Source organism: Atractosteus spatula (assembly GCF_055471065.1).
Source record: "Atractosteus spatula isolate fAtrSpa1 chromosome 10 unlocalized genomic scaffold, fAtrSpa1.hap1 SUPER_10_unloc_17, whole genome shotgun sequence".
NCBI lineage: Eukaryota > Metazoa > Chordata > Actinopteri > Semionotiformes > Lepisosteidae > Atractosteus > Atractosteus spatula.
Window position 1 is genome coordinate 254,508 of NW_028296620.1, and position 18,265 is coordinate 272,772.

General features: G+C 40.3%; 5 non-coding genes across 5 annotated transcripts; 4 read left to right on the plus strand and 1 right to left on the minus strand.

The window, feature by feature from the left end:
- Window positions 1-2,083: 2,083 nt before the first annotated feature.
- Window positions 2,084-2,177, minus strand: trnai-uau (transfer RNA isoleucine (anticodon UAU)). Its single transcript has 2 exons — window positions 2,140-2,177; window positions 2,084-2,119 (listed from the first exon to the last, which is right to left on the minus strand). It is a non-coding gene; the product is annotated as a tRNA-Ile (tRNA).
- A 5,857-nt stretch (window positions 2,178-8,034) lies between these two features.
- Window positions 8,035-8,106, plus strand: trnaa-cgc (transfer RNA alanine (anticodon CGC)). Its single transcript has one exon. It is a non-coding gene; the product is annotated as a tRNA-Ala (tRNA).
- A 1,322-nt stretch (window positions 8,107-9,428) lies between these two features.
- Window positions 9,429-9,501, plus strand: trnak-uuu (transfer RNA lysine (anticodon UUU)). Its single transcript has one exon. It is a non-coding gene; the product is annotated as a tRNA-Lys (tRNA).
- A 3,110-nt stretch (window positions 9,502-12,611) lies between these two features.
- On the plus strand, window positions 12,612-12,683 carry trnat-cgu (transfer RNA threonine (anticodon CGU)). Its single transcript has one exon. It is a non-coding gene; the product is annotated as a tRNA-Thr (tRNA).
- A 3,648-nt stretch (window positions 12,684-16,331) lies between these two features.
- On the plus strand, window positions 16,332-16,425 carry trnar-ucu (transfer RNA arginine (anticodon UCU)). Its single transcript has 2 exons — window positions 16,332-16,369; window positions 16,390-16,425. It is a non-coding gene; the product is annotated as a tRNA-Arg (tRNA).
- The last annotated feature ends 1,840 nt before the right edge of the window (window positions 16,426-18,265 follow it).

An 18,265-nucleotide genomic window follows, 5' to 3' on the forward strand; every position in this document is an offset into this window, starting at 1 on the left:
GGAATGAGATTTGATTTTGAACTGGGATTTAAATAAATAGGAACACTGCACTCCATTGTGCTTTTTGTATGACAAAAGGTGGGATTCCTGTGTTTTTGATAACTCAGTTGTTAGAGCGGAGGAATATAGTGGGAACAGTGAGGAATCCTTCGGTCTCTGGTTTGAATCTGGCTGGAAGAAAGGTGTTTTTTATTTTCTTTAATCAAAAAGTGAAAATTTGTCATTCACTTAGACGTCCAACGAAAGCTGAGTGAAAGGTGAAGAGCCTCCTGTTCTGAATTCTCCTCACGTTTTCTGGGCTTGTAGACTCCTCACTCTTCCTAAAAGTGCTGCAGATAAAGGTAGTTGTCGGGAGTTCAGTTCAGTGGTAGAGCACATGCCACTCATGTATGAGGCTGTTTCCATTCAGCGGGGTCATCATCCTAGATTTCTTCCTAAACGCGATATCTTTCCTTACTCGTGTGGCTTCCCTCGTGTGTGAATTTCAGCGCGACACATACACATTTATCTGTTTTATAGAGATTCTATTTTAAATCAGTTAAAACGAAAGAAGCACTAATTAAATACATGTAGAAAACACATCTATCTAATTGACAAAAAGGGGCGATGTATTAGTAGTAGTGGAGCTGAGCTCTCAGTAGTGCAGTTGATGTTGTTAAATCACTTATTATGTTTTTAAACCACTATACTAAGCACTGGCATGGTGGTGTGTGCAATCCTACCCAACCTTTCTATCGACTGTATGAGTCTCCTGTTCCATCTCCAAATCTTTCCACACATTTTGCCTGTTTCACCACCGTTATCATTAGACTATAGCCACTAATACGAGAATACTGTTCTGAAAGACTGTCTTAAATAATAATGTTGAAAAGGGTAATGATAACAGTTTCTTCATTAAGGTAACCATACATTTGCCTGTATAGTACAACTTATTATCTGTATCTGCAAATCCCCAATATTATCTCATGAGAAACAGAAGTGTAGAGTCAAATCAAATTAAATAATACAACAAATCTATTCAATTAACACCCAGATGTAACAGAACTAATTTAAGACTTACACCCCTTTAAATATGTATTTCCTTAATTTCAGTTCTCTCCACCGGGATACCTGGAAATTCACAAAAGCATAATACAGCTACTAAAGTACTAATGTTAAAGATAACATTAAACTTTATTATTTAGATATCACACTTTTATTAATAAAATATGTATTGATAAAATTCCTTGTGAATAATTGTAGTGTCTGGAAAGCAATTTTAGTTAAATATAAAAATAATTTTCAAACAAGTGGTGCATCAGTTCATTACTTAATGACGATATTATTTCCACTACATTCAGGACAGTTCTAATGTAATCTATTGTTCCGCTTAGTCTGCTACTTCAGTAACATCTAATGGGCAGCTGCTGTTATTTTAGGTTTGTTGCAATTGAGAACAGGTTCAGTACAGAGCTGCTGACAAATTTCAGAGGCCAAGTTTGTTGCAACTGACCCGTTGTAGCTACCAATCAGCAACAAGGAGAAACAAACATCAGTTTTGCCTTTTTTTTAAAAAAAAGGGAAACAGAGTAGTAGTTATTGAGGTCATTTCAGGTACAATGTAAGAACTAAAGTTAACTAGTCCCAGAGTAATGTGTGGGGTCCTATTAACAGAAAAAAAATAGTTGTAACCCAAAAACACAACAAACACAAAATGAGAAGTCTTCCGGGAACCTAGGTAAATCCCTGTAGTTGTCTAACAACTATAAAAAAACAACCAAACGCAACAACTTCAAAAGAAAAAGAACATTTAAAAACAAATCTGGGGAACAACAAAAACAGAATCTAATGCAAGAGCTTTATTAAGTCTTCAGTGCTCCACTCACCTCAGTAGACCTCTCTCATATATTTGTGTGCAGGTCAACTGGAGGTACACATTCCATGCTGAAAAGAGAAGGAAACACAATGTTTCAGCTGTGGAGCCTTCTTTGATTGTGACTCGAAATAAACCTTTACCTTTACTTGTTCGTTTGATGTTAATTTATCTCCATCAAATACCTAAGAGTATCTAAACTCGACAGTTGCTTTCAGTAGCTAAAGACACTGCACCAGGTGAGGCTTGAACTCACAACCTCGACATGACTCCACTGTGCACTGCTGTATAAGTACCGCGCGCTGACCGATTGCGCCACTGGAGCTGTGCGAGTTGTGCTCCTCATACAGACTGACGCTGCAGAAACAAAGGGTGAAAACGGTTTCGGTTGTGGATCCATCTCCTCATGGGGAAAAGCAACAGTAAAATAGCAAGGAAAATACAAGAAAAGAAACTGAAAGAATTGTGCTAACAGCAAAGAGGGACGGAGGGAGGTGGTCGGACAAGTAAATCAACCCGGCGGATTATTTGTAGGGACATTTTTGAGTCAATCAGCACACGGATCTCTTCATGTGCCTTAAGCTGTGCAGTTTGTATTTTCGATGTCGATAGGTTTCTTCAGAAGTCCAGTAAATTGACAGTAATGGAGAACTAGCTGACGCACCCCGTCGTGAAGACCCTCTGTAAGGTGATTGCACGTTTCATTTTCAAGTCGCCTCCTTTACACGCAATTGCAGCCCCGACAATGAGAGAAAGCATGAGAAATGGCTTCAATTTCAATGTGAATCGCAGTACAGGCTCGATGGCTTCACATCTTCCATCGATCACATAAAATTGCAGTAAAGCGCTCTAAATATGACTCTGAAGTACTGGGAAAGATGATTATTTTGAGCGTGCCTCCCAGGGTCTGCTACGAGGCTGAAGTTGGCTTCTTATTCGCCAGCTTCTTCTTCGCGTTTTTCGTTCCACCTTAAATGCTGCTGCTGTGATGTTATGTCGCCTTTCGCCTGTAGATGGCTCTTTTCGATCAGTACTAATCCGGCTGGAATACTGTAGACACCCTCAGTGAAAGGGGATATCCAAATAAATAGCGACTGTCCAAATTATATTTTTGTATGGAATATATTTCAGAAAATCGCAAACCAATTTTGAAAACTCACCATAACACGGACATACACTGGGAAAAGGTGATTGCACTTTCTGCTTATTGCTACGGCCTTCCCCCCCAATTATGAAAATGTCTCACAGTTCTGACACCGACGTGTGAAAGACAATGTAACAGACTATCAAAATCCTGAAGTACAAAAAATTTTAATGCACCAGTTTTTTAAATATGACCCTCTGATCTTGGCATGTCAGAATACATTGGGAAAAAGTATGGCGCGAATTGCATGAATTGCAATGGCACACATTGTTGAGAATATCACTGACCTTGCCGATATTTGCAGGGGATACGAATATTTTGTACATGTTGAACTACAACATGTAAAAATTGAGCTCCTTAGTCAATATCACTGGGAATGTCCAATAATGACGAACATCATTAGCTCCAAGGAAACTTAGACTCGCACATGGAGTTTTATCTTTGAATGGAGGGTGGGAGAATTCATTTATACTCTCGTTGCTCATTAGCTAAATTATTTTAAAAATATGACACAGATTTGTTCGAGAAACTTGTAATCGCCTTAAAGAGAGTCTTCTTGAAGATGTGCACCATCTAGCTCTCCACTGTCAATTGACAGGACTTTAGAAGAAACTGTTCTCATACAACCAACATACAAATTACACATCTTAAGTCACATGAAGAGAAATCCTTGTACTAAATAACATAAAACTGTCGCTGCAAATTATCACCAAGCTGTTTTATGTGTCTGACCACCTCTTTCCTACTTTGCAGAGAGCACAATTATTTCTGTTTCTTCATCGCTATTTTACTGTCTCTTTCCCCCACGTGGAGATGGATCCACAGCAGAAACTTTTGGCCCGTTCCTGTTACTCTGTCCGATTGAAAGAGCTGTGTTAAAGGCACTCCCATCTCTGCAGGAAAGTTATTGCTGCTCTCAACACAATATACTGCAGCCAAATGTGATAGCGATACTGTCACTGCCTGTGGGCCACGTGTTCCTGCTGTCAGCCTATTATGTCATGTCCATCCACACCCAGAAACATTACTGCTGTAGCACAAGAGTTATATAGGCGCAGTCAATAGAGCATGAATCTCTTAATCTCAGAACTGTGGGTTCAGCCCCCACATTGGGTCCCTCTGTGTCAATTTGATCCCCCCAATCCTCCTAGCATGACCTGATGGCGTAACAGTGATACCCAGTGCCTTCTATGACCTTTGCGTAATTCAGCTTTCTTTCCACTTGATTCAGATTTTGATCTGAAATCATCGGCCAAACAAGAGTTTGTCTAAATCGAGGGAGATCTGCTCACAAGCAAGTATTAAACACTTCAGCATTTACTGTTCGAATACCACACTTTGTCAAAACACTGCCGCTTCTTAAGCTAATAAGTAATAGTTTTTGAGCACGCATTGTATTGTTAATGCTTATATTAAAAAAGCATAAATTCACATAATGGAATTTGGAATGAACAAAGTAGTCCAGCCCCTTTACAACATTACATACCCACTGATTAAAGCTTAAAACTACAGCAGCAGGAGTAACAATAATGGCAACAACATGTTTGGAGTTCGGCATTTCATTTATACTGCGGAAACATCGTATCGGAATGAACTGCCCGAGATAAAAGAGCAATTGCGGCTTCAATTCGTTTTTACAGAGCATTGCGTTGTTCTGTTCATACTGACTATACGCTTTAAATTTGTCATTTACTGCAAGCGTTGCTTTTCCAGGCTTTTCGGAAATTCCTCGCATTTGAGCCAGCACTAAAATATTTCATTCCCGTCGCTGAATACATCGTGGAAACGGTATTTGCAACGGAATGCTGTCACACATGACACCTTTTTGTTATTCGGTTTGAAGTTTGAAAATGAAAATAAAACGGGGGTCACTTCATAGGCTTAAAAGAAGTCCAAGCAGCATAAAAACCCGCGAATTCTCACAAAGGCTGCACCTTTCTTTTGCTGCTTTTATAAATCAGCCTTAAACATTTGAATGCATACCTTACTGCTGCTAATCACATTCACGTGTTTACGAAGCTTTTTTCTGTCCGTTATGTTTTTGCTAAGTAGATTCTCCGTTTTCCTCGTACTGTGATTGTCAGCGAGCACAACAAGACTGAAACAGTGTAAAGGCAGGTAAAAAAGACAGGGTAAAACGCCTGACTGTCGGGAGTGGGATTTGAACCCGTGCCTCTATTTGGACAGCGAAACACAAAGCTTAAAAGACACGAAGTTGTGAATTCGCTGTTTTAAACCGCTCGACTATCCTGAAGAAATGGGTGCTGATTGTACCAGTTGCATCCGATTTTCCGTAGCTTAAGGACGATTGATACAACTGGACGAAAACAATTTGTGGCGTTTAGCATGACATGGAAAACGGTACCGGAGCATTCGGGTCCGGACTACCAGACTCAGAAACAGTTTTTACCCCCCACACTATCAAACTATTAAACTCACAGCCTCTCTCACTCTCACCTCACCTCTCACCTATGATCTGAACCTCACAGTGCCTTCTTTCTTACCAAAAACCCAAACACACATTGAAAATCTACCTCTACCATATATGTCAAAAGCTCACTCCCCATAATTTCTATCCCTTTATTTCATTCTTTTGATGCATGTTTTTGCACATCACCTGTTACCTTTTTGTTGTTTTGCACACTGCCTGTTGTTGTTTTTTGCACATCGGCTGTTGTCTCTGTCTTTCTTTTGTATTACAATTGTATTGTTGTTGTGTTGTTGTTTTTTTTTTGTACTACTTATGTCCGAGAGCTAGCTAAATAGCATTTCGTTATACCATATACCTGTGTATAAGTAAAATGACAATAAACTTGAACTTGACATAGTCTTGCAGGCAGTATATTATTTTATCGTTTACTCGTTTAAAAAAACACGGTCTTCTCGTTCCTAAGTCAGTTATTTAGTGCTTTCGAACGTTACTTCTAACCTGGACTGACAGCTCACCCGATCTGTTTGTGATCAGACCATGGAGTGCGGGGCTGTACCAAGCGCACGTTCCTTCCCAATGCTGAGGTGATCATTCGGAAGATGGGTGTGAAGAGAAACAAGCTTTGTCGACTAAAAAACAAGGCAGGATATGCAAGAATATTAATCACTGGCGACAGTTACGTTCTCTTACTATTGAGACTCCTACATTGCGAGTTTTTTGAAGACTTTGAAACTAAAGGAAAGCCGAGACAAATAAAACAGGCACAGGTGGGGTTTTAACCCAAGATCTTTGATTTACGAGACCGACGCCTTACCACTTGGCCACCGCGCCTTCGAGCAAACATGGGAATAATGTTGTTCAAATTATTTTTTTCTGAATCTGGTTTACATCGCCTGGAGGCAGCAACAACAATAAAAGGGATACTTAACAAGGAGATACGCTGTAGCAGTGTCACTCCAACAGATGCTCCTGAAGAGACTGGAGGTTTAAGCCAGCTCCTTAGAGCGCTTGGCCGCGTTGCTCTCAACAGCGGCTCTTCAGCTCTTGTTGTTTGACCTAGTGGTTTTATAACGCGTGGAAACGGCCGCAACTTCATTTTCTGACATGCTTTCTCTCACGTGGTGAAATCTCGACCTCTTTGGCATCTCTGGCTATAGTTCTTCTGTAGAGCGGGCTTTCACACCTCTGCTTATAGTGCCCTTGAAGTCATTTTATTTTTACAGGAAGACGCATTCCCTAACGATCTCTCCTGTTTTAGAAATGCTTTATAAGGCGTGTTTGATTCAACGGACAAACAGTATACTAACTGTACAATGCAGATCTATGCGGCATTCGTACTGGATTTTAGTGGGATTCTGAAATACTTCTTGCAAAGGTATTCAGACTTTCTAGAACCTATAATACAACCACAGACCTGAAACTCCCTAGCTTCCAATCTCTGATGTTGCTGTCCTTAAACTCGGACGTGATGTTCTGCAGACGTGCAGTGTCCCTTTACTCTCATTGTTTTCAAAACGACCTCCGTTGTTGGGCGCAGTTGAAGTGGAACTGGCCTGACTGCACAGGAAAGTACGGAATGATAAAATGTTTCTACGGCTCAAAATGTCCCTTTAGACCCTCGTCATGTCTCTGTGAGGAACGGGCAGGTAGAGAGGTTTAACAGATGCTCATGATGTTTCACACGGGGTGTTACCTGTTGTAGTGTTTCAAAAGATGTGTTAGCGGACCACAGATTATCTTGAAAAGATTTGGGTTTGTACTGGCTGGGATTCAAACCCGACTCAATTATTTGGAAGGCGCCTGTACCACCGAGAAGCACCTGCAAATTATCACAATCCTCTCTCTCACCTACAAAGTTATGGAGACACAGACGTCCAATGAAAACTAATTTTATTCACTCAAGGCTACACTCTTTTGTTGTGATGTCATTTTAATTAATATTAGCTTTGATAAGGTATCGTTTTTGCCTCTTAAAGTTAAAGTCTGCTCCTTTCTTCCTGGTATAGAAATAACATGTTCCGTCTTTGTTTAAAAACACCACTAAAAGTAAATTATTCAGCTCTAACGCCGTTGTGCATTGACAAGACATCTCAAAAGGACTTATCAAATAAGAACACGATCCTTCCGGTTACCATTCCTGTGGTTGGGACGTTGTTTCACCCTTTTATGTTCTTCTACAATATTTGCAGACAGGGCTTTATCACTCGGGTTGTACAGAACAAGTGTGCATCGGTCCATGAAAATCATCAGTAGTGCTGTTTTTCTATGCATAGTTTAATCAAGAGCACTTAAAAGATGCAAAAAGCTTTCAAATAAAACAGAATTAAAAGACAGTCGAGTAAGTTGGTAGAAAAAAAGCACTCCCCCGTCTGGGAATTAACCACCGTCGCACGTGTGACTGAATACAAAAATAGTAGATTAATTTGTGCCCAGTCTCTTGAAGCTTCAATGCGATTATTTTTCCTTCCTTATTTCTTCATTCCCATGAATTTACTCTGTAGTAGAGGAAACGCGAAAGTGGGAAACTGCAGGCATTCTTCGTGAGTGGTGGATTGTGATCAGTGAGCATCTGCACATGCCTAAGTCTCTTCCATTTGCCTTTCCATCGGGGATGTAGCTCAGTGGTAGAGCGCATGCTTCGCATGCATGAGGTCCCGGGTTCAATCCCTGGCATCTCCAGGTGCTTTATATTACAGTACTCACGTCGCAATCTTCTGTTGAGTGAGAACTCGTTGCTCGTGTTCAGAGAGAGCCAGGTTTACACAATTAAATGCAGGCACACTCGACGTGCTGCAGAGTTGCGCTGCTGTTTTAAATGTACCTCATTTAGTTCTGTTAAATCCTAAATTATTTGAACTAATAATTTAGTTCAAATTCAGGAAATCCAGAGATTGCTTCACACTTGTCGTGGCTGTTGCAGAAAACACCTGTTGAATCTCACCCGGGATTTCTTGAGAGATCATTCATCGAGCGAATCCTCCTTCTGAACTCCTCACTAAACTGAAAGCTTCACGAACTTCTCACTACGTGTCCTGTACTGTTACAAGTGCTCTCGTGTAGATGTAAAGCACAGCCACAAACACGCTTTGAACTTTTTCCGTTTGTTAAGCAAAATGCAAAAGAGCATGACAAGTATTGATCGTATAAAATATCCATGGCACAACTCGAGAAAGTACTGAAGGACTACACATCGACTTTTGATGATTCAAGAAACACAACGGTCCGCACCTGGGTTTGGATCCTGAACGCTAGAGTTAAAAGAACATAAGCGACGGATATGACCTATAAACTCTCTTAATTGTCTTATAGTTTATGAAATAAAACAATTTCTTAATAATTTCTAACTGTTGATAGACGATTTATTGAATTTTAACAAAATCACAATTGCAAACTTTTTCGGTTAAACTGTTATTCACATACTCTAACGTAGATAAACGTTAGTGTCTTCCGGTGTGTGAGCCAATTTCTCCCAAAAATATTTGTTAGTCTGTCGGGAGGCTGTGCAAGGTGTTAAGAAATAGAATTTCTAAAAGACTTTAGAATTTCTAAGCTTAACATCAAGGCAGAAAAAATGCTGTTTTCTCTACAGAAATGCTCTTTAGATTTCAGCACTGTTGCAACTCCCTTTATAAAGGGTGTGCACACATATACAACCAAGGCATTGAAATTTTTTTTTTTTAATTATTGTTCCAAAAAATGTTCCATTTGTTTTCTTTTTAATGTTGTTGATTAAAAGATTTTATTAAATGTGAAAAAATCTGAATGTGAAAAAAGGTCAAAATGCTATTGAAAAAAATCAGTAATGTGAGGAAAGATGGATTGTGGGAGCCCCTTAACTACCCATGTCATGCTGTATTTCTCACTCATTCTACTGGTAGTGGTGCCGTCGCTTCTGGATAAAGTCTGTCAGCGGTCATTCCAGACGGGTCAGGTATGACTGCTCTTCCGCACAAGAGACACGTGACTTGCGAGGATCCCGACAGTGTCGGTTTTCTTTCAGAGCCCGGATAGCTCAGTCGGTAGAGCATCAGACTTTTAATCTGAGGGCCCAGGGTTCAAGTCCCTGTTCGGGCGGCTGTATTGTTCTTAAGTGTATTGTGAATGTCATTCTAAGTAGTCTTTTATCTTTCACTCTTCTAGCTGTACTGTGGTTATTTTAAATGTCCATTACTTGTATTTACAGTGTAGTGTATGTACAGTAGTGTATTAGTGTATTTAGTGTAGTGTATTTAGTGTTTCATTTCACAAACCGAAAATGTTCAAGTAGATCTTGTCACTCTACTCCACGTAACCATCTAAATTAAATCACAGTAGAGTACAGAACACGCACTGAGGAGCTCACACAGTGAGTACTCTTGAATACGACAAGAGGAAAGGCACACTGCACATCTGCAGAACATCACGTCCGAGTTTACAGCGACAGCAGAGGTTAGAAGCGAAGTAGTTTTTTATTACTCGCTCGCTGAACGATCTCACAAGAAACCTCGGTTGAGATTTAACGGGTGTCTAACAATCACGTTCAAAAAGGTGACGATAAGTTTTTTTTTTTAATTAGGTAGCCTTAATGGCAACACAGCGTGAGTAATCTTAAAGCAGCTGCAGATGGAGTAGCCGTAATGGCAACACAGTGCTTTGAGTTCGGCTTTTCTTATTTCTTCTGCAGAACCAGTGGTATCGGAATATACTGATCCGTATAAGAAGCGCTTTCGGTTTCTGATCATTTTTATTGAGCGCTGCTCTAAACTTTACATTTGCTCGGGCTAGTTTTCCCCATTAAAACAAGACATATCCCTAATTACATGATTTCACTTTTCTTATCAACGAGTAGAAATAAAATATATACTTCATTATAAGTACCACAGGCAAGATGGCTGGTGGTCTAAGGCGTTGCGTTCAGGTCGCAGTTACCCCAGGAGACGTTTGTTAAAATCTCACTTCTAATAAAGAGGTCTTTCTCGTTAGAGTAGAAACGATAGAAGCCTTAAGCGGGAAAAAAATATCACAACATCTCGCATTTCACGTGTTCAATGTTAAATGTCTCAGTGGTTGCCTCGGTGATTGATGGCTCTTCTCCCTCGCAGGGTGACGGCAAACTTCTTCAGAGAGGGAGTCTCCCACGCACGGCTTTTCTTTATCAAGCGCTGAGACAACAGAAACAGACTTCAAACTGACATGAATTACTTCTTGAGCGTTTATGATCGTCTTTAAAAGCTGAGAGCAGGTGAAAAAGTCTTTAGAAATGAGGCAATGACTGCTAACAATAAACAGAGCTGACGCTCAGCTGCAGACAAGCGCTCCTCGTTAGTATACTGCTGAGTACCCCCGCTTGTTGCGCGGGAGACCGGGGTACGTTTCTGTGACAGGGCGCTGGTTTAATTTTTTAACAACCTGACTTCACTTAAAAAGTGTGTACTGTGTACTACGTTTCGGACTAGTTAGTGCGGTAGAATATGGAGATCATCTCCAGCTTTGAGCTCAACTGCAACAAGAAGTCATGCTAAATGTAGTATAGTGAGTAGACATCGCGAGACAACAGAACGAGAGAGTAGAAGGCGGGAATATATGGTGTAAGGGCGTGATCTGTGTAGTTAACAAAATAGTTAAAATAATATAAAAAACGTCTCTTTATTAAGATACACAACATTTATGGCGACGAGAGATGAGTGCTTGACGGACTCAAAGCGAGCAGAATACTGCAGATTTTAGTTCTCTTGCTGGTAGAAACGAACTTTTGAATTTTTGGACTTTTCGTTTAGCTTGCGCCATGGAAGATATGGCAGCCGCGCCAAGTAGCTTTGCTTATGCCTAGCTTTTTCTACCGCTTCTACTGAAACTCGGAGCTCCGGATTTGTATGCGGAATACAAGATATGGATGGAGTCGTACAGATTGTTTTAAATAGCCAGTGGATCTACAGAAGCTCCGGATGCCGTGAGACGTGCTACATTACTGCACGGTATCTGGGTTCCCGTGCAGCGGATTTTCGCCAACCTCCCTGTTGAAAAAGGTACATATGAACAGACTGTAGCTGCCTTAGACGCTTACTTTACACCGCGGAGAAATGTGGTTTTGGAACGGCATAAATTTAGGCAGAGAACTTAGTCTCAGGACGAATCTGTTGATGCTTTTGTGACTGCACTAAGAGGACTGGCTAAATCTTGTGACTTTGGAGTATTGGAAACTGACATGTTAAGAGATCAACTTGTGGAAAAATGTGCACATATAGACTATAAATTGCTGCAGGAGGAAGGGCTGACTTTAGAAAGAGCTCTTACAGTCGCTAGAATTCATGAAGCAGTTCAAGCAGAATCAAGAATGCTTTCTGACCACAGTGACAAAGTGACACTGAACGGGACGCTCACTCAAACTTTACAAACAAAAGCCCAACAGCAGGACGCAGTCATGCTAGAGATATAGAAGAACAGGGGACGGCTGACATTACATGTTACAGGTGCGGACTAACAATGCACAAAGCAGATGAATGCGGAGCGTGAACAGCAAAATGTGTACACTGTAAGAAAACAGGACATTATGCACACGTCTGCAGAACATCACGTCCGAGTTTAAGGACAGCAACATCAGAGATTGGAACCTAGGGAGTTTCAGGTCTGTATTTTTATTACAGGTTCAAGAAAGTCTGAATACCTTTGCAAGAAGTATTTCAGAATCCCACTCAAATCCAGTACGAATGCCGCATAAATCTGCATTGTACAATTAATATACTGTTTGTCCTGAATCAAACACGCCTTATGAAGCATTTCGAAAACAGGAGAGATCGTTAGGGAATGCGTCTTCCTGTAAAAATAAAATAACTTCAAGGGCACTATAAACAGAGGTGTGAAAGCCTGCTCCACAGAAGAACTATAGCCAGAGATGCCAAAGAGGTCGAGATTTCACCACGTGAGAGAAAGCATCTCAGAAAACGAAGTTGCGGCCGTTTCCACGCGTTATAAAACCACTAGGTCAAACAACAAGAGCCGAAGAGCCGCTGTTGAGAGCAACGCGGCCAAGCGCTCTAAGGAGCTGGCATAAACCTCCAGTCTCTTCCGGAGCATCTGTTGGAGTCACTGCTACGGCATATCTCCTTGTTAAGTATCCCTTTTATTGTTGTTGCTGCCTCCAGGTGATGTAAAACCAGATTCAGAAAAAAATAATTTGAACAACATTATTCCCATTTTAACTTGAAGGTGTGGTGGCCAAGTGGTAAGGCGTCGGTCTCGTAAACCGGAAATCATGGGTTCAATCCCCACCTGTGTCTGTTTAGTTTGTCGCAGCTTTCCTTTTGTTTCAAAGTCTTTAAAAATCTCGCAATGTAGGAGTCTCAATAGTAAGAGAACATAGCTGTCGCCAGTGATTAGTATTCTTGCATATCCTGCCTTGTTTTTTAGTCAACAAAGCTTGTCTCTCTTCACACCCATCTTCCGAATGATCGCCTCAGCATTGGGAAGGAACGTGCGCTTGGTACAACCCCCCCTCCATGGTCTGATCACAAACAGATCGGGTGAGCTGTCCAGGTTGGAAGTAACGTTCGAAAGCACTAAAAATCTGACTTAGTAACAAGAAGACCATGTTTTTTTAAACAAGTAAACGGTAAAATAATATACTGCCTGCAAGACTATGTCAAGTTCGAGTCCAAGTTTATTGTCATTATACTCATACACAGGTATATGGTATAACGAAATGCTATTTAGCTAGCTCTCGGACATAAGTAGTACAAAGAAAAAAACACAACAACAATACAATTGTATAACAAAAGAAAGACAGAGACAACAGCCGATGTGCAAAAAACATCAACAGGCAGTGTGCAAAACAACAAAAAGGTAACAGATTATGTGCAAAAACATGCATCAAAAGAATGAAATAAAGGGATAGAAATTATGGGGAGTGAGCTTTTGACATGTATGGTAGAGGTAGATTCAATGTGTGTTTGGGTTTTTGGTAAGAAAGAAGGCACTGTGAGGTTCAGATCATAGGTGAGAGGTGAGGTGAGAGTGAGAGAGGCTGTGAGTTTAATAGTTTGATAGTGTGGGGGGTAAAAACTGTTTCTGAGTCTGCTAGTCCGGACACGAATGCTCCGGTACCGTTTTCCATGTCATGCTAAACGCCACAAATTGTGTTCGTCCAGTCGTATCAATCGTCCCAAAGTTACGGAAAATCGGATGCAACTGGTGCAATCAGCACCCATTTCTTCAGGATAGTCGAGCGGTTTAAAACAGCAAATTCACAGCTTCGTGTCTCTTAAGCTTTTTGTTTCACTCTCCAAATAGAGGCACGGGTTCAAATCCCACTCTCGACAATCAGGCGTTTTACCCTGTCTTTTTTACTTGCCTTTACACTATTTCAGTCTTGTTGTGCTCGCTGACAATCACAGTACGAGGAAAACGGAGAAACCGCTTAGGAAAAACATAACGGACAGAAAAAAACTTCGTAAGCACGTGAATGTGATTAGCAGCAGTAAGGTATGCATTCAAATGTTTAAGGCAGATTTATAAAAGCAGCAGACGAAAGGTGCAGCCTTTGTGAGAATTTGCGGGTTTTTATGCTGCTTGGACTTCTTTCAAGCCTATGAAGTGACCCCCGTTTTATTTTCATTTTCAAACTTCAGAACCGAATAACAAAAAGGTTTCATGTGTGTCAACATTCCGTTGCAAATACCGTTTCCACGATGTATTCAGCGACGGGAATGAAATATTTTAGTGCTGGCTCAAATGCGAGGAATTTCAGAAAAACCTGGCAAAGCAACGCTTGCAGTAAATGACAAATTTAAAGCGTGTAGTCAGCATGAACAGAACAACGCAATGCTCTGTAAAAACGATCTGAAGCCGCAATTACTCTTTTATCTCGGGCAGTTCATTCCGATACGATGTTTCCGCAGAATAAATGAAATGTCGAACTCCAAACATGTTGTTGCCATTATTGTTACTCCTGCTGCTGTAGTTTTAAGCTTTAATCAGTGGGTATGTAATGTTGTAAAGGGGCTGGACTACTTTGTTCAGTCCAAATTCCATTATGTGAATTTATGTTTTTTTAATATAAGCATTAACAATACAATGCGTGCTCAAAAACCATTACTTATTAGCTTAAGAAGCGGCAGTGTTTTGACAAAGTGTGGTATTCGAACAGTAAATGCTGAAGTGTTTAATACTTGCTTGTGAGCAGATCTCCCTCGATTTAGACAAACTCTTGTTTGGCCGATGATTTCAGATCAAAATCTGAATCAAGTGGAAAGAAAGCTGAATTACGCAAAGGTCATATAAGGCACTGAGTATCACTGTTACGCCATCAGGTCATGCTAGGAGGATTGGGGTGATCAAATTGACACAGAGGGACCCAATGTGGGGGCTGAACCCACAGTTCTGAGATTAAGAGATTCATGCTCTATTGACTGTGCCTATATAACTCTTGTGCTACAGCAGTAATGTTTCTGGATGTGGATGGACATGACATAATAGGCTGACAGCAGGAACACGTGGCCCACAGGCAGTGACAGTATCGCTATATTTGGCTGCAGTATATTGTGTTGAGAGCAGCAATAACTTTCCTGCAGAGGTGGGAGTGCCTTTAATACAGCTCTTTCAATCGGACAGAGTAACAGGAACTGACCTAAAGTTTCTGCTGTGGATCCATCTCCACATGGGGGAAAGAGACAGTAAAATAGCGATGAAGAAACAGAAAGATTTGTGCTCGCTGCAAAGTAGGAAAGAGGTGGTCAGACACATAAAACAGCTTGGTGATAATTTGCAGTGACATTTTTATGTTATTTAGTACAAGGATTTCTCTTCATGTGACTTAAGATGTGTAATTTGTATGTTGGTTGTATGAGAACAGTTTCTTCTAAAGTCCTGTCAATTGACAGTGGAGAGCTAGCTGGTTCACATCTTCAAGAAGACTCTTTTCAAGGTGTTTACAAGTTTCTCGAACAAATCTGTGTCATATTTTTAGCTATTTTTAGCTGTGTCATATAGTTTAGCTAATGAGCAACGAGAGTCTAAATGAATTCTCCCACCCTCCATTCGAAGATAAAACTCCATGTGCGAGTCTAAGTTTCCTTGAAGCTACTGATGTTCGTCATTATTGGACATTCCCGGTGATAATGACTAAGGAGCTCAATTTTTACGTGTTGTAGTTCAACATGTGCAAAACATTCGTATCCCCTGCAAATATCGGCAAGGTCAGTGATATTTTCAACAATTTGTGCCATTGCAATTCGTGCAATTCATGCCATACTTTTTCGAAATGTATTCTGACATGCCAAGATCAGAGGGTCATATTAAAAAAATTGGTGCATTAAAATTTCTTGTACTTCAGAATTTTGATAGTCTGTTACATTGTCTTTCACACATCAGTGTCAGAACTGTGAGACATTTTCATAACCGGGGGGAAGGCCGTAGCAATAAGCAGAAAGTGCAATCACCTTTTCCCAGTGTAAGTCCGTGTTATGGTGAGTTTTTACATTGAAATTGAAGCCATTTCTCATGCTTTCTCTCAGTGTCAGGGCTGCAATTGCGTGTAAAGGAGGCGACTTGAAAATGAAACGTGTAATCACCTTACAGAGGGTCTTCACGACGGGGTGCGTCAGCTAGTTCTCCATTATTGTCAATTTACTGGACTTCTGAAGAAACCTATCTACAACAAAAATACAAACTGCACAGTTTAAGGCACATGAAGAGAAATCTGTGTGCTGATTGACTCAAAAAATGTCGCTACAAATAATCTGCCAGGCTGATTTACTTGTCTGACCACCTCCCTCCGTCCCCTTTTGCTGTTAGTACAATTCTTTCAGTTTCTTTTCTTGTATTTTCCTTGCTATTTTACTGTTCCCCATGTGGAGATGGATCCACAACCGAAACCGTTTTCACCCTGTGTTTCTGCAGCGTCAGTCTGTATGAGGAGCATAACTTGCACAGCTCCAGTGGTGCAATCGGTCAGCGTGCAGTACTTCTACAGCAATGCACAGTGGAGTCATGCTGAGGTTGTGAGTTTGAGTCTCATCTGGAGCAGTGTACTTAGCTACTGAAAGCACCTGTTGAGTTTAGATACTCCTAGGTATTTGATGGAGATAAATTAACATCTAATGAACAAGTAAAAGTTTACTTTGAGTCACAATCGAATAAGGCTCCACAGATGAAACATTGTGTTTCCTTCTTTTTTTAGCATGGAATAAACCTTGACTTTTTCCTTTGAAGCCCATGCATGCTGACGCAGCTCCCTACTTAAATTACCATCAGCTGTGTACCTCCAGCTGACCTGTACACAAATATATGAGAGAGGTCTACTGAGACGAGAGGAGGACTGAAGACTTGAAAAAGCTCTCGCATTAGACTCTGTGTTTTTGTTGATCCCCAGATTTGTAATGTTCTTCTTCGTTTGAAGTTGTTGCGTTTGGTTGTTTTTTTTCATAGTTGTTAGACTAATACAGGGATTTACCTAGGTTCCCGGAAGACTTCTCGTTTTGTGTTTGTTGTGTTTTCGGGTTACAACAATTTTTTTTCTATTGATAGGACCCCACGCATTACTATGGGAGTAGTTAACTTTAGTTCTTACATTGTACAGTACCTGAAATTACCACATAAACTACTACTCTGTTTCCCTTTTTTTAAAAGGCACAAGTGAAGTTTGTTTTTTCTTGGTGCTGATTGGTAGCTACAATGGGTCAATTGCAATAAACTTATATACAATAAACTCCGCTGAAATTTGTCAGCAGCTCTGTACTACACCTGTTCTCAATTGCAACAAACCTAAAATAACAGCTGCTGCCCATTAGATGTTACTGCATTAGGAGTCTAGCTTAAACCACCTCTTCATAGGTTTTAAGCAACTCGGTAGCGGACTAAGCAGAACAATTGATCACATTAGAACTGTCTTGAATGTAATGGAAATAATGTACTCATTAAGTAACAAGCTTATGCACCACTTGCTTGAAAATTATTATTATATTTAACTAAAATTGCTTTCCAGATACCACAAGTATTGACAATGAATGTTATCAATACTCGTTTTTATTAATAAAAGTGTTATTTACTAATAATTAAGTTCCATGTATATCTTTATTAGTAGCTGTATTACAAGTAATGCATATATAGTCTTTATTATAGTTAGTTTTCAGTTATCCTGGGGAGTGAAGAGAATGGAAATTAAGGAAATCAAAATTTAAAGGGCTTAAGTCTTCAATGTGTTCTGTAATAGCTGTGTGTTGTCATATCTGTCATATCTGGGTGTTAATTTAGTATATTTGATGTATTATTTATTGTGATTTGACACTACACTTGTATTTGACACTACACTACACTTCTCAGGAGAAAGCAGTAAGATTTTTCAGAAAATTGTATTGTACGGCCAAATGTAAGGTTACGTTAAGAAACCCTTATTGTTTCCTTTTGCAATGTTATTTATTTAAGACGGTTCTTCAGAATAGTGTCCCTTACGTATCTGTGACTGTGGTCCAACAATAACGGTGCTGAAATAGCCGGAATGTGCGGGAAGAAGATGGAGATGGAACAGGAGGCTTATTCAGTCGATAGAAAGGTTGTGTAGGACTGAACACACTGCGGTTATGGTACTGGGTTTAAGAGCATTACGATCCTACAGTCTCCTGATCCGTAATCAGATGCATTATCCAATGCGCCACTGGCCCTTCTACCGCATTCCTCAAGTGCACCACTGTGAGCCTGCGCCGCTACAATAATACATCGCCCCAGTCCAAATTTTCTCAATTAGGTGCACGTTTTCTATGTGTATTTAGTTAATAAGTCTTTCATTTTGTCTGTTTAAAAAATTGCATCTCTTTAAAACGCTGAAATTCACACATGAGGGAATTCAAATGAAAGAAATCACAGAAAA